The sequence below is a fragment of the Rattus norvegicus genome, chromosome 1, assembly GCF_036323735.1.
Source record: "Rattus norvegicus strain BN/NHsdMcwi chromosome 1, GRCr8, whole genome shotgun sequence".
Lineage (NCBI taxonomy): Eukaryota > Metazoa > Chordata > Mammalia > Rodentia > Muridae > Rattus > Rattus norvegicus.
Window position 1 is genome coordinate 67,501,124 of NC_086019.1, and position 27,977 is coordinate 67,529,100.

At 39.0% G+C, this 27,977-nt stretch overlaps 3 pseudogenes; 2 read left to right on the plus strand and 1 right to left on the minus strand.

The window, feature by feature from the left end:
- The first annotated feature begins 1,866 nt into the window (after positions 1-1,866).
- Fpr2-ps1 (formyl peptide receptor 2, pseudogene 1) lies at positions 1,867-3,479 on the plus strand (annotated as a pseudogene).
- Positions 3,480-21,232: 17,753 nt separating this feature from the next.
- Lypla1-ps3 (lysophospholipase 1, pseudogene 3) lies at positions 21,233-22,084 on the minus strand (annotated as a pseudogene).
- Positions 22,085-26,145: 4,061 nt separating this feature from the next.
- Fpr2-ps2 (formyl peptide receptor 2, pseudogene 2) lies at positions 26,146-27,287 on the plus strand (annotated as a pseudogene).
- Positions 27,288-27,977: the final 690 nt, after the last annotated feature.

A 27,977-nucleotide genomic window follows, 5' to 3' on the forward strand; every position in this document is an offset into this window, starting at 1 on the left:
GAAAATTTCCGGTTTGCCTGCTTGGAGTCCCCATCTATGAAGGTGGTACTTTGGTGCAGTGCCAAAACCCTAAGTCAGTATGGAGTGGATTAATGCTAAGGTATGAGGTAAAACAGTATAAAGAGCATTTTCAGGTCCTAAGATTTAACTGTGAGTTCTTTTCACAGAAGGAAATCTGTTTAACAAAACTGAGCTTATCACATTCTCTTTCTTCTTTTCCCCCTCTTGCCTCAATTCTCAAGTGAATTTAATGTTTTTCTTATGCTAGTTAGATGCTGTGCTTATAATCATGCTCCTCACTGAAGGATCCTAAGCAGGTGGTCTACCACTGATTCACACTCCTGGTCCCTCACTACTAAGGGATTCTAGGCAGATGCTCTCCTGTTGAGCTACATTCCCAGCATTCACTTTAATGTTTGATATATTGTTTTGTATGTATGGGTTATTTTTCACAAATGTGCATCTGTTTGCCACTTTTTTGCATTAGAAAGAAAGAAAAGACCCTGGAATCTCCAGATATTGAAATTACATTTTGTTATTAACTTATATGACAGTGGTGGACACTGAACTGAGTTCAGCAGGAAGAGCAAGCACTGCTCTTATCTTGTGAGTAATCTTTCTAGCTCCTTTTTACTTTTTATTGCACAGATCTTTTCCTGAATCAGAGACATTCTTTGAATATGCAGTTCTCATCTCAGCCTCCAAAAACCTGTTTGGAATATTGTTGTGAAAGACCATGTTTGGCTGGATCTTTAAGGAGGCAAATTGACAATTCATATGTTAAAGAGAATGCTCTATGGGAAAGTATACCCTGGTTATTTCTTTGTATGATTGTTATTTTCTTTTGCTTTTGTTTTTGTGTTTTTGTATTATTTTGCTTTGTTTGGTTTGCTTTATTACATTGGCTTGGAAGAAACAGGAGGGAAAACCTCAGAGTCCAATTTCTGGAATCGAGTGAGATATATAAAGAGCATGTGTAGAGGGCATTTGAAATGGATGACAACTCTTGTTTCTCTGGAAGCTGTACATGTAGCAGCTTGAAGGCATTACATCTGGTACAATAGCAAATCACACAGAAATTGGTACCATTTTTTGTAAAGAACTCTAAGAATGGCAGAGAAAATGATGGTTTGAGAAGCCATCAAATGGATGGAATGACCGGTTTGGACTGTGTTGTGTGTGTTTGTGTTCAATATTAAACACCTAAGTTTGTTACTCCATATCTTTTAAAAATTTTTTCTGTTAAAGTATCTTTTTGAAACGGTAAGTTATAAATGGTCTGGATAGTCAGTCAGTCCAGGAAGTTTCTCAGGTTAGCCTGTCTCTGCACTGCCCATAACTGCAGTTGTAGATGTATACAATCATGCCTTTTTTTTTCACATGGGTGCTGCAGATCCGAGCTCAGGTACTTACTCTATGGCAAATGCTTTAGGATGAGCCATCTCTCCAGCCTGGAGTAAGCAATTCATAGACAGGAAATAAGCATGAAAAATAGTAGAGAGAATTAGCAAAAATGCTCCGTTTCTGAAAGTTATTTCTTCAGAGCCATGGATTCATTTGTTATAGAATGGTGATATGTGTCCTAAGATAATTATAATGAGATAAATGGCATATGTTAGGGTTTCACCACAGGAAGACCATCCTATCCTGCATATGTGTTCTTCTGTGGCTCACAAATCCTATGCACAAAAGAATGGTCGACCATTTAGCACATTTGTCTTTCTACCTGTTATTTTCTGTCTTAATTAGGGTTTATATTGGTATGAAGAGACACCATGCCCAGAACAACTCTTACAAAGGAAAACATTTAATTGGGGCTGGCATTCAGTTTCAGAGCTTTAGTCCTTTATTGTCCTGGTGGTAAGCATGGCAGCATGTAGGCACACACGATGCTGGAGGATCTGACATTCCTCCATCTTTATCCACAGGTGGCAGAAGAATGTGTCACTGGATGTAGCTTGAGCATATATACACAAATACACAGTGAACCACTTTCTCAAACCTACTACATCAAGGCCATACTTTATTTTTTCTTTGTCTTTTTTCTTCCATTTTTTTTTCGGAGCTGGGGACCGAAGCCAGGGCCTTGTGCTTCCTAGGCAAGCGCTCTACCACTGAGCTAAATCCCCAACCCCTTTTCTTCCATTTTTTAAAAATTTGGTATTTCTTATTTACATTTCAAATGTTATTTCCTTTCCCGGTTTTCAGGCCATCTTCCTCCTAACCCCTCCCCCTCCACATCTATATGGTGTGTTCCCCTCCCCACCAACTCCCCATTACTGCCCCCAACAATCCCATATTGGGGGACCAGCCTTGACAGGACCAAGGGCTTCCCCTTCCACTGGTGCCCCTACTAAGCTATTCATTGCTACCTATGTCCAGGGTCAGTCCATGTATAGTCTTTGGGTAGTAGCTTAGTCTCTGGAAACTCTGGTTGCTTGGCATTGTTGTTCATAAGGGGTATCGAGCCCCTTCAAGCTCTTCCAGTCCTTTCTCTGATTCCTTCAGCGGGGATCCTGTTCTCAGTTCAGTGGTTTGCTGCTGGCATTTGCCTTTGTATTTGATGTATTCTGGCCATGTCTCTCAGGAGACATCTATATCCTGCTCCTGTCAGCTTTCACTTCTTAGCTTCATCCATCTTATCTAGTTTGGTGGCTGTATATGTATGAAGGTCATACTTTCTAACGTGCCACTTCCTGTGAGTCAAGCATTCAAACACTTGAGTCTATGGGAACCATTTCTTTTCAAATGACCCCATTTTCCTCCCTTGCTTTGTCAACATTTTTATGTGAATGATTTAAAGTTTTTGGAATGCACTGTGACTTTTAGTGGATTTGAAGATCTTTGGAGGTATTAAATCACTTAAAAAAGTGATTCTCACTTTGCCCATTTTTGTTTTCATGACTACAGTTAGAGTTCCTGGAGGTAATGTGTACTGCACATTCAACTTTGCATCCTGGGGTAGCACTGCTGAAGAACTATTGAACACAGCTAACACTTTTGTAACAGTTAGAGGGAGCATCAGGTTCATTATTGGCTTCATAATGCCTATGTCCATTGTTGCCATCTGCTATGGACTCATCGCTGTCAAGATCCACAGAAGAGCACTTGTTAATTCCAGTCGTCCATTAAGAGTCCTTACAGCAGTTGTGGCTTCCTTCTTTATCTGTTGGTTTCCCTTTCAACTGATGACCCTTCTAGGAACAATCTGGTTTAAAGAATCATTGTTTAGTGGTTGTTACAAAATTCTTGACATGTGGGTTATCCCAACCAGCTCACTGGCCTTTTTCAATAGTTGCCTCAATCCAATGCTCTATGTTTTCACGGGCCAGGACTTCTGAGAGAGACTGATTCATTCCCTCCCTTCTAGTCTGGAGAGAGCCCTGAGTGAAGACTCTGGGCAAACCAGTGATACAGGAACCAATTCTGCTTCTCTTCCTGCAGACATTGAGACAAAATCAATAACGAGATTGCTATGAGGGATGTTTTTGTTCCACCTAAGTTTCATTCCACTTTTTTCTTACCTCATGAGCAATTTTAATGTGATAAAATACTTCTGTGTCCCCTGAATCTAGTGAAAGAAATAAAAGTCAAAGTTAATATTGCTGTTGTTTTGTCTGCTCTTTAAAACTAAGCCTATATAAACTGAATAAAACTAAAGAAGCAATGGTTTCATGAGACAAAGAGTAATGCATATTTGCAATGTTTGGATAAGATAGTAAATATTAATTCATTTATTATTAATATTATTAATTATATAATAAATTAATTAATTTATTAATTATTCTATTTCAGGAGCTGAAAGATGTCTCAATGGTTAATAAAAATTTCTGCTTTAATAGAGTTCCTAGGTTTTTTTCCCCAGTGGTTATCCCCGGCTTGGGTCTTTTTTCCTGTTGGTTCTTCTTGAGGCAGGGGAGGGTAAGACTTTGTGTTAGGAGATATTTAGGGTTGCTGTATAATAATAAGTTTACTTATCTAAGTGTAAGTTGCTATCCTACTGTAACTGACTTACCTTCTGTGTTCCTCTGAGGCCAGAAACTGCAGTCTCTGGCACTCAGCACCTTATTCTAAAACAAGAGGATATAAAGTAAAGGGCTAATTGATAGAGCCTTTACCCTTTTGTCCTCATGCCTCATTTTTGTCTTGCTATGGGGAATTTTGGAGCAATAAACTTTTATTGAACAAAGAGAACTGAATTATGATTGCAGAAGGAAAAACTTTTCATAGGCAAATATTCATAAACTTATATAAGTTCATAAACAGATATGTGAATGTATTTTTATACATTTACACTTAAACTTGTCAGGGTCAGCATACACACATTCTCACAATTACATTCTTACACATACACATGCATACATTCTCATAATTACATACTTACACACACATCCATACTTACATATGCATATGAAGCAAAAGACCAAGCACTGATCCAGAGAGAACTCACTCATTCTGGATGACATATGAGCTCCAATCTCTATGGCATTGAGAAAGAAAAAGCTTCTACGCTTTTAATGCTAAATGAATTAAACCCAAGTTTGTAAGAAGAAAAAGTTTGTCCCTTTTAATAAGACTAAATCTGCCTTGTTATTAAGAAAGGACCTGACTTCTGGTTTCTAGCTGGGGCCTTGACTTCTGGTTTCTAGCTGGGACTGGAACCTCACTGATCCTGGCCCACATTTCTCTGCTCCCAAACCCCATGGGAGAGAGACCTCATCGCCCAGACAGGTGGTCACTCCTGAGACTGCAGGGCAGGAGAGACCGCCAGTACTGCCCACCCTTTCCCACATCCCTGGCCCAAGAGGAAACTGTATAGGGCCTCTGGGAACAGGAAGATAGGGGCACTCAGTGCTGTGGTCCAAACACCACCCAGATCTGAAGGAACCCAGTCAAATAGAAAACACCTAGCACCATCTGGGCCCCCTGTGCACAAGATCCCAAGTGAAGGCAGGGCAGGCCCTTCTGGTTGCTGCCCTCACAGAGAGCTGAAACCCGGCTCTGAGGAGCAACACCAGGCTGGAGACCAGAGGTAAGACCACCTTTTCTGCTCAAAATGACCTGCCTGGTGGACTTAGGACACACAGAGGCAAAATTCCTCTGGGAACGGGCACTTCCTGTTTTTAGCTGGAGCTGAACCTCACTGATCCTGGCCCACAGCTCCCTGCTCCCAAACCCCGTGGGAAAGAGAGCTCATCAGCAGACAGGTTGGTACTCCTGAGACTACCAGGCAGGAGAGACCTCTAGTACTGCCTACCCTTGCCCACATCCCTGGCCCAAGAGGAAACCCGTCTCTGAGGAGAGACTTCAGGCCCGAAACAAGAGGTAAGACCAGCTTTTCTGCTCCAAGTGACCTGCCTGGTGGACTCAGGGGACACGCCCACAGGAACACCTGAAGACCAGTAGACAGGAACAACTACATGCCTGAAAGCAGAACAGTCTGTTCCCATAACTGACTGAAAGAAAATAGGAAAACAGGTCTATAAGCACTCCTGACACACAGGCCTATAGGACAGTCTAACCACTGTCAGAAATAGCAGAACAATGTAATATCAAAGACAATCCAGCCCTACAAAGGATAATAAATGGTAAAGCCCAACACAAGGAGGCAAGCTAAACCATAGAAAAAGCAAAAAACTAATTGTTTTTGCAACAAAACAAAGAGAGGACAAGCACACAAACATAATATCACAACCAAACACAAATATAACAGGAAGCAATAATCTCTATTCCTTAATATCTCTCAACAGCAATGGACTCAATTCCTCAATAAAAAGACACAGATTAACAAACTGGATACCCAATGAAGAGCCAACATTTTGCTGCCTACAGGAAACACACCTCAGAGACAAAGACAGACACTACCTCAGAGTAAAAGCCTGGAAAGCAACTTTCCAAGCAAATGGTCTGAAGAAGCAAGCTGGAGTAGCCATTCTAATATCGAATAAAGTCAATTTTCAACCAAAAGTCATCAAAAAAGATAAGGAAGGACACTTCATATTCATCAAAGGAAAAATCCACCAAGATGAACTCCCAATCCTAAATATCTATGCCCCAAATACAAGGGCACCTACATACATAAAAGAAACCTTACTAAAGCTCAAAACACACATTGCATCTCACACAAGAATAGTAGGAGATTTCAACACCCCACTCTCATCAGTGGACATATCATGGAAACAGAAATTAAACAGAGACGTAGACAGACTAAGAGAAGTCATGAACCAAATGGATTTAACAGATATTTATATAACATTCTATCCTAAAACAAAAGGATATACCTTCTTCTCACCATCTCATGGGACTTTCCTGCATTCTACTCCTCTTGGGTGTATTTGCTTCTTTTTATTCCAGAGCTTTTAGGTATTCTGTCAAGCTGCTGAGGTATGGTCTCTCCCGTTTCTTTCTGCAGGCACTTAGAGCTCTGAATTTTCCTCTTAGCACACCTTTCATTGTGTCCCACTTGTTTGTGTATGCTGTACCTTCATTTTCATTAAATTCTAAGAAGTCTTTCATTTCTTTCTTTATTTCTTCCTTCACCACGTTATCATTGAGTAGAGCATTGTTCAACTTCCTTGTATATGTGTGCATTCTTTCCTTATTGTTGTCATTGAAGACCAGTCTTAGTCTGTGGTGATCTGATCAAATGCATGGGATTATTTCTGTCTTTCTGTATCTGCTGAGGTCTGTTTTGTGATCGTTTATATGGTCAATTTTTGTGAACATACCATGAAGTACTGACAAGAAGGTACATCCTTTTGTTTTAGGATGGAATGTTCCATAAGTATCCATGAAGTCCATTTGTTTCATAACTACTGTTAGTTTTTCTATGTCTCTCTTTAATATCTGTTTTCATGATCTGTTCATTGCTGAGAGTGGGGTGTTGAAATGTCCTACTATTATTGTGTTAGGTGCACTGTGTGCTTTAGGCTTTAGCAAGGTTTCTTTTCTGAATGTAGGTGCCCTTGTACTTGGAGCATAGATATTTAAGATTAAGAGTTTATCTTGGTGTATTTGTCCTTCGATAACAGAGGCAGAAGGAACACCCATTCAGAGCCTGCCCCACATATGGCCCATACATATACAGCCACCCAATTAGATAAGATGGATGAAGCAAAGAAATGCAGGAATACAGGAACTGGATGTAGATCTCTCCTGAAAGGCACACCCAGAATACAGCAAATACATAGGCGAATGCCAGCAGCAATCCACTGAACTGTGATCAGGACCCCCGTTGAAGGAATCAGAGACAGGACTAGAAGAGCTTGAAGGGGCTTGAGACCTCATATGAACAACAATGCCAACCAACTAGAGCTTCCAGGGACTAAACCACTACCCAAAGGTTATACATGGACTGACCCTGGGCTCCAACCTCATAGGTAGCAATGAATAGCCTAGTAAGAGCACCCATGGAAGGGGAAGCCATTGGTCCTGTCAAGACTGAACCCCCAGTGAACGTGATTGTTGGGGCGAGGGTGGTAATGGGGGGAGGATGGGGAGGGGAAGCCCATATAGAAGGGGAGAGGCGGGGGTTAGGGGGATGTTGGCCTGGAAATCGGGAAGGGGAATAACAATCGAAATGTAAATAAGAAATACTCAAGTTAATAAAGATAAAAATATATTAAACATTATTTTACCATTAACAGGTAAGGTTTTGCTGACCATGCCTAGAAGCCATGAAGCAGGAGACATTAATTCAAGACTAGTACCCCCCCAAAAAGTGAAACATATATAAGTGGAAGTAGACACATTAAATGCATGAAATCAGGCATGCAAATCATATGTCATTTTTCATTTGTGGTCCATAAATGTTATATAGAAACACAGAAACATATATTTGAGTGTGTGTATGTGGCACTTGGTATGTGCATTTGGTGTTTGTGTGTGATCTGTGTTTAGGGTGTGTGTGTATGTGTTATTTGTAGAATGTGTGTGTTTGTGTGAGTGTTTGTGTGTGTGTGTGTATTGTGTGCGTGTGTGTTTGCATGTGTATGCTTGTGTGCATGTGTAGATATTTAACTAAGCCTGTCAAGAGAGACCGAGGATATTCAAGGAGTTAGGTTAAGTAAGAAAGTGAGGCAAAGCAGCAAACCATTGAACTGAGAATGGGACCCCCATTGAAGGAATCAGAGAAAGGACTGGAAGAGCTTGAAGGGGCTTGAGAACCCATATGAACAACAATGCCAAGCAACCAGAGCTTCCAGGGACTAAGCCACTACCTAAAGACTATACATGGACTGACCCTGGACTCTGACCTCATAGGTAGCAATGAATAGCCTAGTAAGGGCACCAGTGGAAGGGGAAGCCCGTGGTCCTGCCAAGAGTAAACCCCCAGTGAATGGGATTTTTGGGGGGAGGGTGGTAATGGTAAAGGGGAGGAGGACGGGTTAGGGGGATGTTCGCCTGGAAACTGGGAAAGGTAATAACAATTGAAATGTAAATAAGAAATACCCAATTTAATAAAGATGGAGAAAAAATAAATAAAATAAGCTATGGGAAATGGCAAATGAAAAAAAAAACCAAAAAAACAACAACAACAAAAAAAAGAAAGTGAAGCAAGTATGTTTGAACTGAAAACAGGCAATCAATGTACACATGTACATGATTTTATTCTTTTTTTTTTTTTTTTTTTGTTCTTTTTTTCGGAGCTGGGGACCGAACCCAGGGCCTTGCGCTTCCTAGGCAAGTGCTCTACCACTGAGCTAAATCCCCAACCCCTATGTACATGATTTTAAATCCAAAATAAACGAAACTATAGCATACACAAGGTAAAAATAAGGAAAATAAAGGTTGTAGAAAATACTTGACCATGTTTCCATATCTTTGGTTTAGCTAGACACAATGCACATTACTTTGAACCTAGTGATAGTCCACTGAGACAAGCAACTGCCATCTTGGAGATTTTAGCTTCTCCTTTGTACATTGGAGTGTCCCAGCTGGGTTTGTTGGTGCTTCACAACCCTCATAGAGGAGCAGCGTAAGATACATGATTCTCATTTGAGTACCCAGTCTCCTCTACTGTGTGGCACCTTTCCACATGGCCTGGGGAACACGCTAGAATATACAAAGGCATAGAGGATCTAGAACAGGGGCTCTGTTTCTTCAGCAGTAGGGATTCCTCAGCCCATCCGAGTGAAGCTTTTTAAGTGAGAATGCTTGGGAAAAGAGTGATTGTAATCCTGTAAGGTATCCATGACCTATGATTCATGAAGAAGCTCAATAAACTCATTGGTTCTCCAAAGTGAGAGTCAAGCAATTAGGGTTGTCTTTGGGACCTGAAATGAATATGGAGAAATTGTTTATGGTGTCCCCTGGGACCATATTTTTAGTAACAATGCTAAAATTAAGTATGAGAGATGGGACTCTTCACTATTTCTTAACTAATAAGAAGTGATGTAAGTCATGGTACTGGAACTGCTGTGGTAAAGACCTCCAAAATAAAAAAAAATAAGATTTCAAGTATCAGATTAATAGGGAGGAATATTCAATAAGGAAGAATATTAACGAATTTTGTTTCGCCAGTGTGTGCATGTGTGTGTATGTGTGTGTGTGTGTGTGTGCACCCTCTACCCCTTCTCTGTCTGCACATGTTCCTTCTCTACAAATTCTTCTCTCTCTTTATTGTTTGAGATTATAACATAGTCATATTATTTACTTTTCACTTTCTTCTGTTCATATTTTTCCACACGTCTTATTGTCTTTTAAATAAATCCATGGACTCTTTTACAATTTATTGCTGTTATATGTAGATAGAATGAATATATTTATTTCCTATTGTGAATTCAGCAACAATAAGCGTGGATGAACAGGTGTGTGTACTATGCTATGGAGTTCTTTGTTTACATGATCCTCCATGGACTACTTATACCTATTTTTAAAGGATTAACATGTTAAACTTGAGTTCTTTTCCTTTTCTCTGGGTGTATCCACGGTACTGTAATAAAGAGAATGCGTTCACATGGAAGCAGAAATTCTTCAGACTTCAATTTAGTAGGATATGGAGGTGTCAGACACAAAACCATAGCTTCTCCCCTGAATGGCTCTGGCATCATTTGACCTGTTTCACAAGCAGATGCAAAGCAACTTACTAGACACTGTCTGCCATCCTGTGGTTGTCCAGAGACAAAGGAAGAATAAAATCAGTCTTATTTATTTATTTATTTATTTATTTATTTATTTATTTATTTATTTATTTTTTATTAACTTGAGTATTTCTTATTTACATTTCAAATGTTATTCCCTTTCCCGGTTTCCAGGCAAACATCCCCCTGATCCCTCCCCTCCCCCTCTCCTTCTATATGGTGTTCCCCTCCCCATCCTTCCCCCATTGCCGCCCTACCCCCAACAGTCACGTTCACTGGGGGTTCAGTCTTAGCAGGACCCAGGGCTTCCCCTTCCACTGGTGATCTTACTAGGATATTCATGGATTAACATGGATTAAACCACTTTGGAAGCTCTGGTTGGTTGTCATTGTTGCTCTTATGGGGTTGCCCATTCAGCTCTTTCAATCCTTCCTCTAATCCCACCAAAATGGGTCAGGAAGCTCAAGAAGAGGATGGCAAAAATTCGGATGCTACCACTCTTTCTTAAAATGGGAAAAAATATCCAGAGGGGGTGATATGGAGGCAAAGTTTAGAGCAGAGACTGAAGGAACTGCCATTTAGAGCCTGCCCCACATGTGGCCCATATATAAAGTCAGTCTTGCTGCTCAGGTCTTGGACCTCATTAGAAAATAATTTTTCCTCTTTATGCCCTATGCTATACTCCTAAATGCAGGTGCACAAGGAAATATGACTGATAAAGTCATGCAAGCCCTATCAGTTTAGAAATAACATTTGGGGTTGGCTTGTCATTTCAACCATCCCAAGACAAGTATTAATCTTTTTAATGAAAGCCTGCCCTCTAGAGACTCATCATCAACTGCCCAGTTGACTTTCTACTGGGCTTTCTCTACACACCAAGCTTTCCTGCTTTTTGAACAGCTCTATATTCCAGCAGAGTGATGGTTTCTCAAAAGCTCATGTTCAACAAGTACTGGAGGAAAAACACAATCATGAAGAGGCCATTTTCCTTTTCTCTTTTAAACCTTATCAGCCATTGTTTAAGATACTGATTTCTCAGCATGTATGCCATTCTGAGTTCAATTCCTACTACTGTAAAAAACCTTCGTGTAATTCCAGGTGTTGTGGATCAGCATTAATACTTTGAATTAATTTGCTAACCATACCTAGGAATCTAGGTCTCCAAAAGCTTAAGGTCCTTGTTTCCAATTGGTTTTTGATTGATCAATAAAGAGCAAATGACCAATGGTTTGAAGGTACACTGAGGATGGTCCTTTGGATTTGCACAGATTAGGAACTGGAAGAGAGGAAAGAGGCAGGGAATCATGATGATTCAGGGGAGAAGCATGGGACATAAAAGCTGCAGGGGTAAAACTCAATCTTCCATGTCAGAATTCTGGTAAAAGGCCACTGGCCACTTCCCTGATTGGGTCTAGAGTAGCAGGGGAAAGTTTAGGATTCTCAGGAGTACAGGGCAGGTGAGTAGGGAAGGTTTAGGAAGTCCCAGTCTTTCAGGTATTTGCAGCATGAGATTATCTGGTGTGTGTGTGTGTGTGTGTGTGTGTGTGTGTGTGTGTGTGTGTGTGTATGTGTGTGTGTACTTGTGTGTGTGCATGCCTATGTGTGCATGTGTGTATGTGTTTCATTTTTGATACAAAAAAGTCCTGGTCAGGTGACTGGGAGCCAAACAAATAGCCAAAATTACCACTAACCTAGGAGTCAGTGTACAGAATCAGGGGAATAAGTACAAATGTCAGCTATCTTGAGAGTTCTTTGTCAGTCTTAGTTCAGCAAGAGTGGCTCAATAACACAATGGCCACAAATCTGAAATCTGCTGCAGAAACACAAAGTATGCTTCTATTCACAGATTGGCTCAAGTCATGTTGGCATTCTTTGTCTACATTCAGAATAACCTGCCAGCTGTTTAACCAACACTACCTTCTAGAAGAATATGATCCATAATCAGGTGGTATAAATCTTTACTAGGGGATTGTGTGGTTGTCCCTGGAAATGTAGCTTGTGCTGAAACTCAATACCCTACATAACTTTGCAGAGAAAGCTGTCTGTTTCTATAGTTTTGTGCAAAACTCTATACTCTCTACTGTTGTCTTGGTGCAGCAGGTGGCTGCAGTTTTAAAAATTTGTACTTCTGACAGAGCTGTTTCTCAGGAAAATTGGTAGAATTAATGCCTAAGGAAAAGTGTTTCCTTCCATTTCCACTCCCTCTTTCACACTACACATTTTGTATCAGGTAAACAAATACTCCTGAATCAGCAAGTACTTGGGTAGAAAAAGATTTTGAGATATACTGTGACAGAGAGGAAGGATAAACTCTAATTCAGCAATAAAGACCCAGTTATCATTACCTCTACTTCAGCAAGCTCTAATAGGAACCTTCTCAAGTTTTATACCAATGCACTACAATCAGTTACTTTGTTTCATTTAATTTTTTATCAGTACTTCCTGTGTCTGTGTGTATATATGCAAATATGCAAGTCCCAGATATTTCTGAAAGGCAGAATAGGAAGCCACATCACACACAATACATGCTAAAGGTGAGAGTGATTTCTCATATGCATGGTGGGAACAGAATCCAGACCCTTTGGCAAAGCACCATGTGATTGTCACAAAAACAACATGTCTTCAGCTCCTAAGCAGTTATTTTTGACAAGTATGTCATCTATCAAATGAAACTGCAAACTCAGTACAAGTTTTGGAAAATAGTCTAAGGATTAGATCATTATTGTTGATCATATTTGGCCAGTTTCCTTGTTGCTATTGACTGAGACCTCCATACCGGGGGTGGTTTTTCTTTACAGGTAAATGAAACTTCTGGTAACATCACTAACTCTTGGATTTCCCATAATTTCTTCTTGTTAAGCACTCGTTTATAGGAAATAAAATGTGTTGATGGGCCCACACTGGGAACAATTGGCTTTAGCATACATTTCATCATCCATGAGCCAAGTGGCTTAGCCTTTTTGGAGAATCAGATATGGCATGACCTAGATGTCAGCACTTTCCTGGTCTAGAAAAATATCCTTTGAAAAGTTGTATATGCATTTATTCTGTGGCACTGCCTCTGTGAGTTATTCATAGATCCAGGACTGAAGGGCGAAAATGTTGACCGTTAGCTCTATCTATCCACTTATAAAACACTCGTTTCCCATGCCCATAAACTAATTCTATTTTCCTTTAGTGATTTTTTTTCTAAAATAAAAATATGTTCCATTCACAGCTGTAGCAGTCCACAAAGTATTTTCTCTCATTACTTCTTTCTATGTTACCACTTTTTGTATTTTTTCTTACTAGCAGCATAACCTGCTTTCTTGAAATGGTTTTCTCCCTTGCTCTCTTTTGAGTTGAATGACTCCTGGTTCAGTGTTTTGTGTTTGAACAGCCATGATATGGTACACAGAATCTATTAAGTTGCTTTGCACCTGCATATAAGACAAATTAAAAAGTCTGGAGTAAGCTATGCCAGGGATACTTGTTTGTGCGTTTTTGAAAATTTTTTATTTATTCTTTGTGAATTTCATGTCATGTCCAATCCTGCTCATCTTTGCTTCCTGTTGTATCTGTGCTTCACCCTTGAAATACCACAAGGGGCAAAAATCCCACACATACAAACAAGGAAACAAAATCCAACCAACCAAAGTAAAAAAAAACCAAAACCACCTCAAAAATAACCCTATCGTGATGAAACCTCCAACACATTTAAAGCAGAGGACTCACAGGTTTTTGTTCAGTCACAGAAGATGCACCTAACCCTCAAGAGAATGGAAGCCCCAGGATATTTGGAGATAGGTTAGTGTGGGTGGAAAGGGGCCATTCTTGTGGAGGTGGGGGCATTGTGGGGAGTTTGGAGGAGGTATGGGATGTAGAACTTTTGGGGTGGGGTATGGACTGGGAAGGGAATAAAATGTGGATCGTAAAAATAAATAAGTAAATAAATAAATAAATATATAAATAAATAAATAAATTAAAAAACCTCATTGTGGAAGTTGCAGTATGTCAGAGACTCTCCCATGATATATCTCTTTGTCCACACATCTCTTAAAAATATTCATTGCTATGAGTCATTTTTCAGGTTTCATATGTCTAGCTTTTGTTACACTGTTAACATTGGATCCTCAGCAGTACTCATTCTGGTTCCTATATTCTTGCCCTATGTAATGGAGATCATTTCGCTTTGGATAATCAAGACTGGCCTTCTCATACACCCCAAAGTCACAGGTGATAAAGATTGTTAGGAACCATCTAAGAGAGGCTAAGTCTAGCAAGTGACTTTATTGGAGATGGCCCATCATTTCTGCATGTTCTTCGATGGGTGAACTCTGAAAGGCAAAGTATCAAGAGACTTCATCTCAGGATCGCTTGGTGAAGTTGATATGACTTTCCTGTTACGATTACATAGCCTAAGGCTTCCTAGGCACTTGTCCATCCTATAGAGCAAATGTCCTGCAGATCAAAATAAATGTGAACTTTCAGGCGTTAATTCTGCTTATATCAATAAATTAATTTTTGTTTATTAATTTTTTCTTTGTTTACATTACAAATGATGTCCCCCTTCCTTGTTAAGGAAAGGAAAAGAGGCTGGAGTAAGGACAATTTATCAAAAAACAGTGAAAGGCAGAGATAGAGAGGAGGGAAATGAGCACTAGGTACCCAGAAAGAGTAAGCTAATTGTGAAGAGTTCAGACAGTCAAGAGAGGGTCAGCCGTTCCATACTTAGCCAAATTCTCTGAGATCTATCACATTTCTCTCAACTCATCACTGTGAACATTTATACCAAGCAATTTTCAGAAAGTTCCTAAGAAAAGGAGATGTTGTAGGTAAGACTTTTCCTGGAGGTATACCAAAAGATGTCTATTCACCTGAGATAGGACTTGGAAGACAAAGTGAAGTAATGAATAAGTCACATTCAACTTAGTTAATCAGGGATCTTATTTGAGTGAAGTTATGCACACTCAAAAGGAACTCACAGGAATAATGGTACACGGTATCAGTTTTTTTTTCATTGTGAAGGACTCAGATCCCAAGAGGAAACAAGAATTGGAATCAATAGAGAGTAATCGTTGAACTAATTATCAGGTTGTTTGAACTCAGTTTGTTTTTCTTGAAGACGGCTTGATGTGAAACTAGTTCTTCCATACTCCATTATCCTCAATACTGAAGCTTTGTGCTTTTCTGCCCAACAGCTCATGGTTGCCACACAGCAACTGTGAAAATGCTGAGGCATGTGTGTTTAGGGTACAATTTAGAGGGTGAAGAAAGTAAGGAAAGTCTTAGGGTGGATTCTCCTCTATGTGGACCATGTTTGCACAATCTATGCAAATGCAAGGGAAGTAGCCTTTCAATGTGTGGTGTTGGGAGTAATCTCTGCTTGAGATAGCAAATCATTACTGTTAGATAACAGACTACTAACAACTGCCTCTGGGAATTATGCAGGTTCTCAGTTAGAACTGGGCTTGGGTAGGTCACTAGGTTGGTGATAAGTTAAGCCATTTGACCATGTCTGAGCACTTTCTATCAAGGGTGATACTGGGCAGGTTTCAGGGTCCTCAGCACAGATTCATAGCACAAACAAACAAACAAACAAACAAACAAGTCAACAGTGCATCATTTAAAAACATAGTATTTGGATTTCTTTTTACTTGACACATTATGTTTTATTCATTTGTTGTCATATAGGCTAACAAAAAAAAACACAACAAAACCATCCAACCAAATAAGAAGACTATTCCTGTTTTCCAGGCCATACAACAACTTTTATTGGTGGGATTGGGGAGAGGGCATCAGTGATTAAGATCACTTGAAGTGATGGCTGGATGTATCCAGAGTTTAGGAGGCTCAGTCACTTTCCCTGTAAATTTAGAGTCATAATCAAAGAAATAACTACATATAAAGTAAAATATTAACAATTATTTTATCATTAACAGGGAAGTTTTCACTGGGCATTCCTAGGAGGCCTGAAGCAGGAGAGATTAATTCAAGACCAGTCCCCAAAACATAGTGTTGTGGTCCATAGTGATTCTTATATAACTAGAGATAGTCCCATTAAATGAATGAAGTGAGGCATACCTATTATAAGTCATATTTCATTTGTGGTTCTCAAAATTTATATGGAAATGTGGATTCATATATTTTTATGAGTGAGTGGTGTGTGTGTGTGTGTGTGTGCGTTTGTGGTGCTCGGTGTGTGTGCTTGGTGGGGTTTTTTTTGTGTGCGTAATCTATCTTCTAGGTGTGTTTGTTCTTTGTAGTATGTGTGCATGTATATATGCCTATGTACACACACACATATATATATATATATATATATATGTATATAACTAAGTCTGTCTTGGGAGACAGCAGACATTAAAGGAATTAGGTTAAGTAAGAAAGAGAGGCAAGTATGTTTGAATTGGAACCAGGCAGTCAGTGTACAAAGGTATATGATTTTAAATCCAAAATAAATGAAAGCATAACATACACAAGATAAAAAATAAAGAAAATAAAGGTGGTAGAAAACATTTGACCATGTTTCCAGATCTTTGGTTTAGCTAGATACAATGCCAATCACTTAGAACCTTGTCCCTAGTGATACTCCTCTGAGACAGGCAATTGCCATGTTAGATAGCTTAGCATCTTCTACTTACATAGGATTATCCCAGTTGGGTTTGTTAGTGGTTCACAGCACTCCTAGAAGAGCAGAGTAAGATACATGATTAATACCCAGTGCTCATAAAAGCTGTAACTACATTTCCTAGGGTTCTAGTGCTTTCTTCTGGTCTCAGGGTACACCAGGCATGTGTGTGATATACACATAGAACTCTAAGCAAAACCTCCATACACATGAATTAGAATGAAATAAAATAATTCCAGTCGCATAATGATTACAATCACATCACATTTGCATGGCCCTGGGAATTTAAAAAAAAAAAATCTTAAGTTTCTATGTGAAGATTAGTTTCAGCTTTCTCCTTCCTCTCAGAGTTTCCTTAAGTCTCTGCTGAGAGCAAAGTACTTCCCTTACAGCACAAGAACCCAAGAGTTAGTCACAGGAAGGAGACATCAGCTTGTGGTAAGTTGTGTTCCAGCAACTGTAAACTCAATATTTAAATGATTGATTGATATATATATATATATGTATATGTATATATACATACACACACATATGATGGACACTTTCTAAATCCTTTGAAGAAGTGTGTAGTATCATATTTACTTTCATGAGATGGCTGCTGAGTTCTTGACTTAGAATAGGCAGAGAACATAAAGACAAACTTGAAGGTATATGGAAATGGGTCAGTGTGTAAGTGCTTGCATTGCAGTTATGCAGAACTCAGTTGTAGACACTTTTAAAAAGTCACACAGCCAGAATACAGCAAATACAGAGGCGAATGCCAGCAGCAAACCACTGAAATGAGAATAGGACCCCCGTTGAAGGAATCAGAGAAAGAACTGGAAGAGATTGAAGGGGCTCGAGACCCCATATGTACAACAATGCCAAGCAACCAGAGCTTCCAGGGACTAAGCCACTACCTAAAGACTATACATGGACTGACCCTGGACTCTGACCTCATAGGTAGCAATGAATATCCTAGTAAGATCACCAGTGGAAGGGGAAGCCCTGGGTCCTGCTAAGACTGAACCCCCAGTGAACTAGATTGTTGCGGGGAGGGCGGCAATGGGGGGAGGATAGGGAGGGGATCACCCATAAAGAAGGGGAGGGGGAGGGATTAGGGGGATGTTGGCTTGGAAACCAGGAAAGGGAATAACACTCGAAATGTAAATAAGAAATACTCAAGTTAATAAAAAAAAAAGTCACGTGGGGGAGTCTAATCCTTGTGATTTTTATATAGCCAGCCACTAAGCTATAAAAGCAACCAAGAATGTGTTGTGTGTATCTCTTTTCAACTTAAATCCTAAGAAACATGTGATTTAGGAAGAATGAAAAGGGAAATTGTTACTGTTTCTTGGGAGGTATCAGGATAAGAACTGAGAATTTTGGGTTTGGCTGTCTGGAGTCCACATCCATGAAAGTGGAACTTTGGGGCAGTGCCAAAAACCTAAGTCAGTATGGAGTGGATTAATGCTAAGGTATGAGGTAAAAAAGTAAAAAGAACATTTTTAGGTCCTAAGATTTAGCTGTGAGTTCTTTTCACAGAAGGAAATCTGTTTAACAAAACTGAGCTTATCACATTCTCTTTCTTCTTTTCCCCCTCTTGCCTCAATTCTCAAGTGAATTTAATGTTTTTCTTATGCTAGTTAGATGCTGTGCTTATAATCATGCTCCTCACTGAAGGGTCCTAAGCAGGGGTACCACTGATTCACACTCCTGGTCCCTCACTACTAAGGGATTCTAGGCAGATGCTCTCCTGTTGAGCTACATTCCCAGCATTCACTTCAATGTTTGATATATTGTTTTATATGTATGGGTTATTTTTCACAAATGTGTGTCTGTTTGCCAATGGTTTTTTTTTTTTTTTTTTTGCATTGGAAATGAGCAAAAGACCTTTGGATCTTTTCTTGCATCTCCAGATACTAAAATTACATATTGTTATAAGCTTATATGACAGTGCTGGAAACTGAATTGAGTTCGGCAGGAAGAACAGGCACTGCTCTTATTTTGTGAGTAATCTTTCTAGCTTCTTTTTACTTTTTATTGTATACATCTTTTCCTGTATCAGAAACATTCTTTGAATATGCAGTTCTCATCTCATCCTCCAAAAACAATTTTGAATATTGTTGTGAAAGACCATGTTTGACTGGGTGTTAAGGGAGGCAATTCATATGTTAATGTGAATGCTCTATGGGAAAGTATATCTTGGTGTACTTGTTTGTTTGTATGACTGTTATTGTCTTTTCTTTTTTTTGTTTTTGTGTTTTTGTTTTATTTGGTTTTGTTTGGTTTGCTTTATTAACTTGGTTTGGAAGAGACAGGAAGGAAAATCTCAAGAGTCCAGTTTCTGGGAGGGTGTGAGATATATAAAGAGCCAGCGCATGTGTTGAGGGCATTTGAAATGAATGACAACTCTTGCTCCTCTGGACATCGTACATGTAGCAGGTTGGAGAGATGGCAGTTGGTAGAATAGGAAATAATGCAGAAATTGGCACCATTTTTGTAAAGAACTCTAAGAATGGCAGAGAAAATGATGGTTTGAGAAGCCATCAAAGGGCTGGAATAACCGGTTTGGCCTGTGTTGTGTGTTTGTGTTCATGTTTGTGCATGTGGGAATAAACATTAAACACCTAACTTTGTTACTCCATATCTTTTGAATTTTTTTTTCTGTTAAAGTATCTTTTTGAAGTGGTAAGTTACAAATGGTCTGGATAGTCAGTAAGTCCAGGGAGTTTCTCAGGTTAGTCTGTCTCTGCACTGCCCCATAACTGCAGTTGTAGATGTATGCAACCATGCCTTTTTTTCACATGGGTGCTGCAGATCTGAGCTCAGGTACTTACTCTATGGCAAATGCTTTAGGATGAGCCATCTCTCCAACCCGGAGTAAGCAATTCATAGACAGAAAATAAGCATGAAAAATAGTAGAGAGAATTAGCAAAAATGTTCTGTTTCTGAAAGTTATTTCTTCAGAGCCATGGATTCATTTGTTATAGAATGGTGATATGTGTCCTAAGATAATTATAATGAGATAAATGGCATATGTTAGGGTTTCACCACAGGAAGGCCATCCTAACCAGCATATGTTTTCTTCTCTGGCTCACAGATCCTATCTTGCACAAAAGAGTGGTGGACCTTTTAGCACATTTGTCTTTCTACCTATTATTTTCTGTCTTAATTTGAGTTTGTATTGCTGTGAAGAGGCACCATGGCCAGAGCAACTCTTACAAAGGAAAACATTTAATTGGGACTGGCATTCAGTTTCAGAGTTTTAGTTATAACCTTTACTTTCTTGGTTGTAACCATGGCAGCATGTAGGCACACATGATGCTGGAGGATCTGAGAATCCTACACCTTTATGTACAGGCAGCAACAGAAGAATGTGTCACTGGATGTAGCTTGAACATACAAAACATCTCAAAGCACAGCTACACAGTGAATAACTTTCTTAAACTTACTCCATCAAGGCCACACTTTCTAACAGTGCCACTTCTTATGAGTCAAGCACTCAAACACCTGAGTCTATGGGAGCCATTTCTATTCAAATCACCCCACTTTCCTCCCTTGCTATGTGAACCTTTTGATATCAATGATTTAAAGTTTTTGGAGTGCACTATAGTTTTAAGGGTTTTTAGGGTCTTTGGAGGAGGGAGGAATTTAATTTGTATTCGGTGAGATACAAAGGGTGGAACAGACTAAAGAGCTGGGCTGGGCCCAAATGTTAGCCTTGCCTCATTTCAACTAGTAACTTAACATTCAATAGTTCAATGGTTAGGTTCATTATAAATCATATCATTCATTATTCACAATATCTCAGGATGCACATAATGCTTTACATTATTTGCTGCTACAATTTGCAAGAGACACTAGGATGAGCTAAAAACTCTTTTTTTTTACTTATTATTATTTTATTTGTCAATATAACTTGGCAGTAAATAACTTTCTCAAAGATAATCTTCAAACAGATTTGGGAGGGCAAAACGATTTTCACAAATCTGGGAAAACCCTCTAGGGTAGGATTCTTTATCACATCACTGGCACCAAGAAAATGGAAATCAAACATTGGATGAACACTCCACAGCAACTAGAATAGAGAAAATGAAAGTCTGGTTCAGAACCTGGCATCAGGGGTCACCACAGCTCTCTACCCTTAGCTGGAATGAAAGATGCTAAAGTCACATTGAGAAACAGCTGGGTGGCCTCAGGAAATGCTATAAGAAGTCACCCAGCTCTGTACAGTTAGAGTAGATGTTTACATGTTACTACAGCCCTATTTATAACAGCCTCATACAGGAAGTCACCCAAATCTGTGGTGACTGTACATGGAAATTCCATTGTGCTCCCTCAATGACACCTGTGCTCCAACAAAATAAACAGTGGACATTCCCTACATGGTGATTTTTAACACAATTTTGTTGAGTGAACATATACAGATATGCAATTAAATTTGTATAATACAGGGGTGTTGGCTGTTTCAACAATCTTAATTTTTGTGAGGATCAAATAAGAAAAAAATGTTGAATGTAAGATAAACAATCAATATACTGCTCAGGAGTCATTCAATCTACTTGTCTGTCTCTCCTGGCAGCTTCATGAGAATCCAAGTTGTTAGCCTTTCTAGCTCAGTTTTCCCAAGCTTATTGCAAACATTTGGAAGCCTGCGAAACATAGTGCTCACTCCTAGAAATTTCAGTTTTGAGTTTTTCTCCTTGCTTCAAGAGTGAAGAACTAGCTCATCTGTAGTGCGTTGTCACTGAAAGAGCTCAGGGAGCATGTGGCCATCTTGCTGAAGATGCTGGTAAACAGCTGAGGCTTTATTTAGAAAACCAGAAAGAACAAATACTTCTGCCACATCTGGCAGGGTAAATGCATTGCCAAGCAGCCTCCCATAGAGCCTCCCCCTGTTCATATCTTGCTTTTCTGGATGGCATTTTTTACTTCATCATAAATCAATCCAGTGAGTACTTCACACATTCTATCAATTGATTCAAGGTGTTCTGTGCAGTCATTAGCTATTTTAAAACTGTCAAACAACACATTGGAAAGCCTCCCTTCAGAGTAGTGTATAGCCTTGAGGAAGCCATTAGATAGATAATCTTTATGTGCTGGAATGTTGTTTTGACTTAGCACATGCTTGATCCACTGTCTCAGTCATTGGCCAGTCTCCTGAGCCATGCAGGAAGATCAGCAAGAAACTCTTTCCTGGTTGGGGACACCACACAATGCCATAGTGAATATTGCTGGGTAAAGCAGCCATGGCAGAGGAGAGAGGACAAAGATGTAAACTCTTAATGAACTTGTTCGAATTTACACAACGTTCAAAGAGCCAGTTTTTGTTGTCAGTACCATGTCCTTCCATGTAGCTCTTTTTTGTGTAGCTCTTGTATCCAGTATAGTCAGAGGTGATCTTGAACATGTGACCCTCATGCCCACAACTCTAGTTTTTAGAATTAAAGATACATACCACCATACTCAGTTTCATGTTTTGTAATGGATCAATCCCAGAGCTAAGTGCATGGTAGTCAACTACTCTTCACATAGAGATATATCCTCAGCCCCAGACACATGTTCTTCTCTGAAATGCAAAGTTCAACAATGCATAGCTATCAAGTAAACCTTAGATTACAGTCCATAACATGGTGAAGACAGAGTTAACATTTATTAAAGAACCACTCCATCCATCAGGGAAAGTTTCAGTATTTATTCTCAATTTCTTTTTACTTGAAAAACTATTCTCCACCATAAAACCATTTTTAATCAGCAGATGAAGAAATAGAAGGTTAAAGAAATGACACTGGAAGCATTAGAGATATGACTAGAAAAGAGAAACATCAGAACTTAGTGGATAAAGTGCATTCAGGATCTGTGTTTGTATTCCACATACCGACACAAAACAAAACAAACACCACAAAAATAACCACACTGAACAACACCAAACTTGTAATGCAGTACTAGAAGTCCTGGTGTGTTGATGTATTATTTTTAATCTATTTTATTGGGTTCTTATTTCTCCACCCCCTCCCAATCTTTATTTCACTGAATCCCTCCCAACCACAAACACTATGTAAGACAGAAAGGAGATTATAGGAAAGTGTGGCACAGACATCTAAGTGCTACTTCCTGCTGATTGGGGACATTGGCTTCCCTAGGACAATTCCAGTGTTATTCTTCAGAATATCTAGCAGTTTAGCAAACCAGCAATCAAGTAATTCAGAAATAGAAAATGTAGCAGCAGTGGAGCAGCAGGCAACTTCTACTTCTTTGGAGTATCTCCAGCCCCTCTACTGGACCTAGCATTCTTTCCTCTCTAGAGTCCACAGAATATCAGCAGATGGCAAAATATCCTGGAACCTCAAGACCACTGTAGTTAATGGCTCTAGACACTCGTAGATATACGATTAAAAGGAACAAAAATTCTCATTATACTGGAGTTCATTAGCTAGCAAACTGCCAGATATATTAGTCCTAGCTTCAGTAAGAGATCATATGTCAGCAAATATGGTGGAGGGTCAACTGAAACAAGAGGCTCTGGCTTCTGACATACACATGTACAAGAGCAGAGGCATGTGTTTGCACAGGTGCAACCATGTGAATCATACACACAGAGAATAAAAAGAATATTAATGTGATTGTAAAACCCAGGAAATTTTATACTATAGAAGTGGTTTTCAACAGGGGGTCATTATGTCTACCAGAGAATATTCATCATCTAGAGATAATTTTGGTTATCATAGCTGTCTAAGTGTCACTCCCAGAATCTATTAGATGAGGTCCAAGGACTGTTATACATCCTGTGGTTGTACAAGATTCTACCACACCCAACCGCAATTAAGTACTGACAGAAGTCAACAGTGCTAGGGTTGAGAAATCCAGAATATCATTGCACAATGTCCTGGTTAGAATCTCGGTGAAAAATACCCGTGAGAAAAAGAAAAGTAGGAACTGCTATGAGAAACACAGTAGAGAAATCAACATTTCATCAGCACGTGGACATAGTAAGCTAACATGGTAGGTCACGTCAAATGAAGCACATTAGTAACACGAATTTGGAAGCTCTGATTTAGTTAAGCTAGGGATCCAATGATTGATCCTATTGGCAGAAACAAACAGTGAAAAATACCAAACCCTACCAATATCCTTAGACTATGGCTGTGGCTTGATAAAGCAGTGACATTTCTGTTTTTCAGTATTGCCATGAGAATTTTCAGTGAGCAACTTATGGGTGTGTTGTGTGACTTTTCCTGCAGAAACATGACATATATATCTCCTCACCCAGAGAATTTATGACAGACTAACCTAACAATTACACCAAAGTACAATTTTGTGAACTGATCCATTCTAACATGTCTTTGTAACTTCTGACCTCTGAAAAATGAAGCAGAATATTAGGAGTATGAAATCAGCTGAGACAGATAGCTCGATCCTTTCTCAACCAAAGGTCAAAGAAACAACCAATAAACCCAAGCAATGCTCAGTGTTCCTGTTCCTTTCAAAAGATAGATTGATAAGTCTAAAACTTTTACAGTTGTACAAAATTACCCTATATTTTATGCAAGTATACTTTAAGACAGGATTAATAAATAATTGATATAGTTGCTTTCTGACCTTTTATTTTATTATATTGCTGCAAATTGAACCTAATGTCTATTGCATACTAGGTACATGTGCTACCTTTAAGCCCAAACTCCATATTCTCAGTGAGGAACTATAGGTAAGTAGGCTTTTACCTTTGAGTCATGCCCCATTCCCTCACAGGAGATTGTAGGAAAGCACTCTGTTCCTGATTAAACAACCTCAGGTATGTAAATAAATTTGAAAAAATAGCCTATACGCAGATTTTGTAGCCCACATACTATGAAATATGAAAATGATTCAAATTTCTTGAACTTAATATATATTTCAAGCTTTTTGTTCTCTAGAAATTAGAAAAGCAATCAAGAAGCTCCCTGAGGGTTTGCACCCGCCCCTCCATTTTTTTCATCATCCAGAATTTTGTCTTGTGTACATGGATTCAGCACTACCTTAGGAAATAGTGAAGATTCAAGATACTCTGTAGTCTGATCAGTAATAAATACTACTATGTAGTATACTATGTAGTATAAACCTACATAGATGGAAAGACAACTTATATGAACAAAATTATGGTTTGTTTAGGAGAAACCAAGTTATCACATTCTGGGGAGTGAGAAGAGGGTAGTGGGCACATTAACTACATCTGACACATGTCATGTGGTGCAAGGATTCAGGTTCAGTTAGATTAAAGTCTCTCTGACTAGGTAGTTTTCAGGGTCATTTTTCCTTATAACATCATTCTATTCTTACCAAAACTAGATATAATGAACCTTTTAGAATTTTTATATAAGTCACTCAAAATTCCAAGCAAATTAATTACAGAATGCATTATCTTCCAAGATAAGTCCACAAACTCCACTAAAATTTGTTAGAAATCACTATTTAACCCACATAACAGTAAACTGTGCCGTTGTGCATAATCAAGGTGTGTGTATTGAGGTGTGAAAAAATTTATCTCAAGCAGGCACTGGATTGAATATAGATATAGTATCTACCTGTTCCTGTGTGTGGAATATTCCTTCATGTATAATCATCCTTCACACTGCAGTTATGGTCCTTGTATATATAAAAAAACGTCAAGATACCATCTTTATACATTATCAAAGTGTCTTCATGTGCCCTTAGTTTTGTTATCATATCTTCTGAACTCATATGGTTTCAACGTCTTTCTTTGTAATATGTGAAGAAGATCAATATTCAAAAACATCATTTACTCTACCATAAGTTTGAAACATAAAGGGACACCATATTTCCATATGCATATCAGTCACCTCATAAATCATCACAAAAATATCTTTGAAATCTATAGTGCAGCAATGGGCTGCTATTTATTCTTTGGGTCATTCCATTGAATATCTCTTTTCTGTCTGTTTGTCTGTCTGAGCGTCTGCTCTCTCTCTCTCTCTCTCTCTCTCTCTCTCTCTCTGTCTCTCTGGAGTGGACAGTTCATTTCTTTGCTGTACATACTATTTGATTAAGCTATTTGATACTATTTGATTTACAGCTCTCCACTGAATTATATCTCTTGTGATCATGAGAATTGAGGAAAAGACCTCACTGAGGGATGGTCTATTAAGTCTCTTCCTTCAAGTGCTAAACTTCTTTCAGTCATATTTTACTGTCTGCTCACCCTAAGTTCAGTATCACTGCTGAGACATGGAGTCCAATTATTATTTTTTTATAATTAGTCTAATGGCAAGAGTAATTTTAAGAATGTGCTGAATATTGAGGGCTCTGGTACTTTCACAAAGCATAAAGCAAAAATTTTGGAATTTTACTGCTAAAACAACTCTCCTATAGTGGCAGATGGTATATATTCTAGACAAGTGTCATGTGATAAGGAGCCACATATCTGAGAAATTGGTTGTTTTTTTTTTTTTTTGAGAATTTTCAGGTGCAGACAAAATGAAAACCAACTATTCCATCCCTCTGAATGGATCAGAAGTGGTTGTCTGTGATTCTACCATCTCCAGAGTTCTGTGATCCTCTCGATGGTTGTTCTCTCCATCACATTTGTCCTTGGTGTGTTGGATAATGAACTAGTGATCTGGGTAGCTGGATTCTGGATGGTACACACTGTCAACACTACCTGTTATCTGAATCTAGCATTGGCTGACTTCTCTTTCATAGCGAATCTACCATTCTTCGTCATCTCAACTACTATGAAAGAAAAATGGCCTTTTGGATGGTTCCTGTGTAAATTAGTTCACATTGTGGTAGTCATAAACCTCATTGGAAGTGTCTTCCTGATTGCTTTAATTGCCTTGGACCGCTGCATTTGTGTCCTGCATCCAGTCTGGGCTCAGAACCACCGCACTGTGAGCCTGGCTAGGAAGGTGGTTGTTGGGCCCTGAATTTTAGCTCTGATTCTCACTTTGCCCATTTTTATTTTCATGACTACAGTTAGAGTTCCTGGAGGTGATGTGTACTGTACATTCGACTTTGCATTCTGGGATAACACTCTTGAAGAAATGTTTAACAGAGCTAACATTTTTGTAACAGTTAGAGGGACCAGGAGGTTTGTTATTGGCTTAATAATGTCCATGTCCATTGTTGCCATCTGCTATGGACTCATTGCTGTCAAGATCCACAGAGGAGCACTTGTTAATTCCAGTCATCCCTTATGAGTCCTTACAGCAGTTGTGGCTTCCTTCTTTATCTGTTGGTTTCCCTTTCAACTGGTGGCCCTTTCAAGTACAATCTGGTTCAAAGAGTCATTGTTTAGTGGTCTTTACAAAATTCATGAAATGTGGGTCAACCCAACCAGCTCACTGGCATTCTTCAATAGTTGCCTCAATCCAATGCTCTATGTTTTCATGGACCAGGACTTCCAAGAGAGACTGATTCATTCCCTCCCTTCTAGTCTGGAGAGAGCCCTGAGTGAGGACTCTGGCCAAACCAGTGATACAGGCACCAATTCTGCTTCTCCTCCTGCAGACACTGAGACAAAATCAATAAGGAGATTGCTACGAGGGATGTTTTTTTGTTCCACCTCAGTTTCATTCCACTTTTGTCTTACCCTATGTTATGCCCTAAAGCAATTTTAATCTGATAAAATACTTCTGTGTCTCCTGAATCTGGGAAAAGAAATAAAAGTCAAAGTTAATATTGCTGTTGTTTTGCATGCTTTTTTAAACTAAGCCTATATAAACTGAGTAAAACTAATGTATGTAAAACTAAAAAGCAATGGTTTTGTGGGTGGAAAAGAGTAATGCATATTTGCAATGTTTAGATAAGATAGTAAATATTAAAATTAAAATTATTCTATTTCAGGAGCTGAGAAGATGTCTCAGTGGTTAATAAGAACTTCTGCTTTCATAGAGTACCGGAGCTTTTTCCCCAGGTGTCAGTCCCACCTTGGGTCTTCTTTCTTGTTGGTTCTTCTTGAGGCAGGGGAGGGTAAGACTTTGTGTTAGGAGATATTTAGGGTTGCTGTATAATAATAAGTTTACTTATCTAAGTGTAAGTTGCTATGCTACTGTAGCTGACTTACCTTCTGTGTTCCTCTGAGGCCAGAAACTGCAGTCTCTGGCACTTAGCACCTTATTCTAAAACAAGAGGAGATAAAGTAAAGGGCTAATTGATAGAGCCTTTTCACTTTTGTCCCTATCTCACTTTTTTTTGACTTACTATGGGGAATTTTGGAGCAATAAACATTTAATGAACCAAGAGAATTGAATTATGATTGCAGAAGGAAAAACTTTTACATAGGCTAATATGCATAAACTTATATAAGT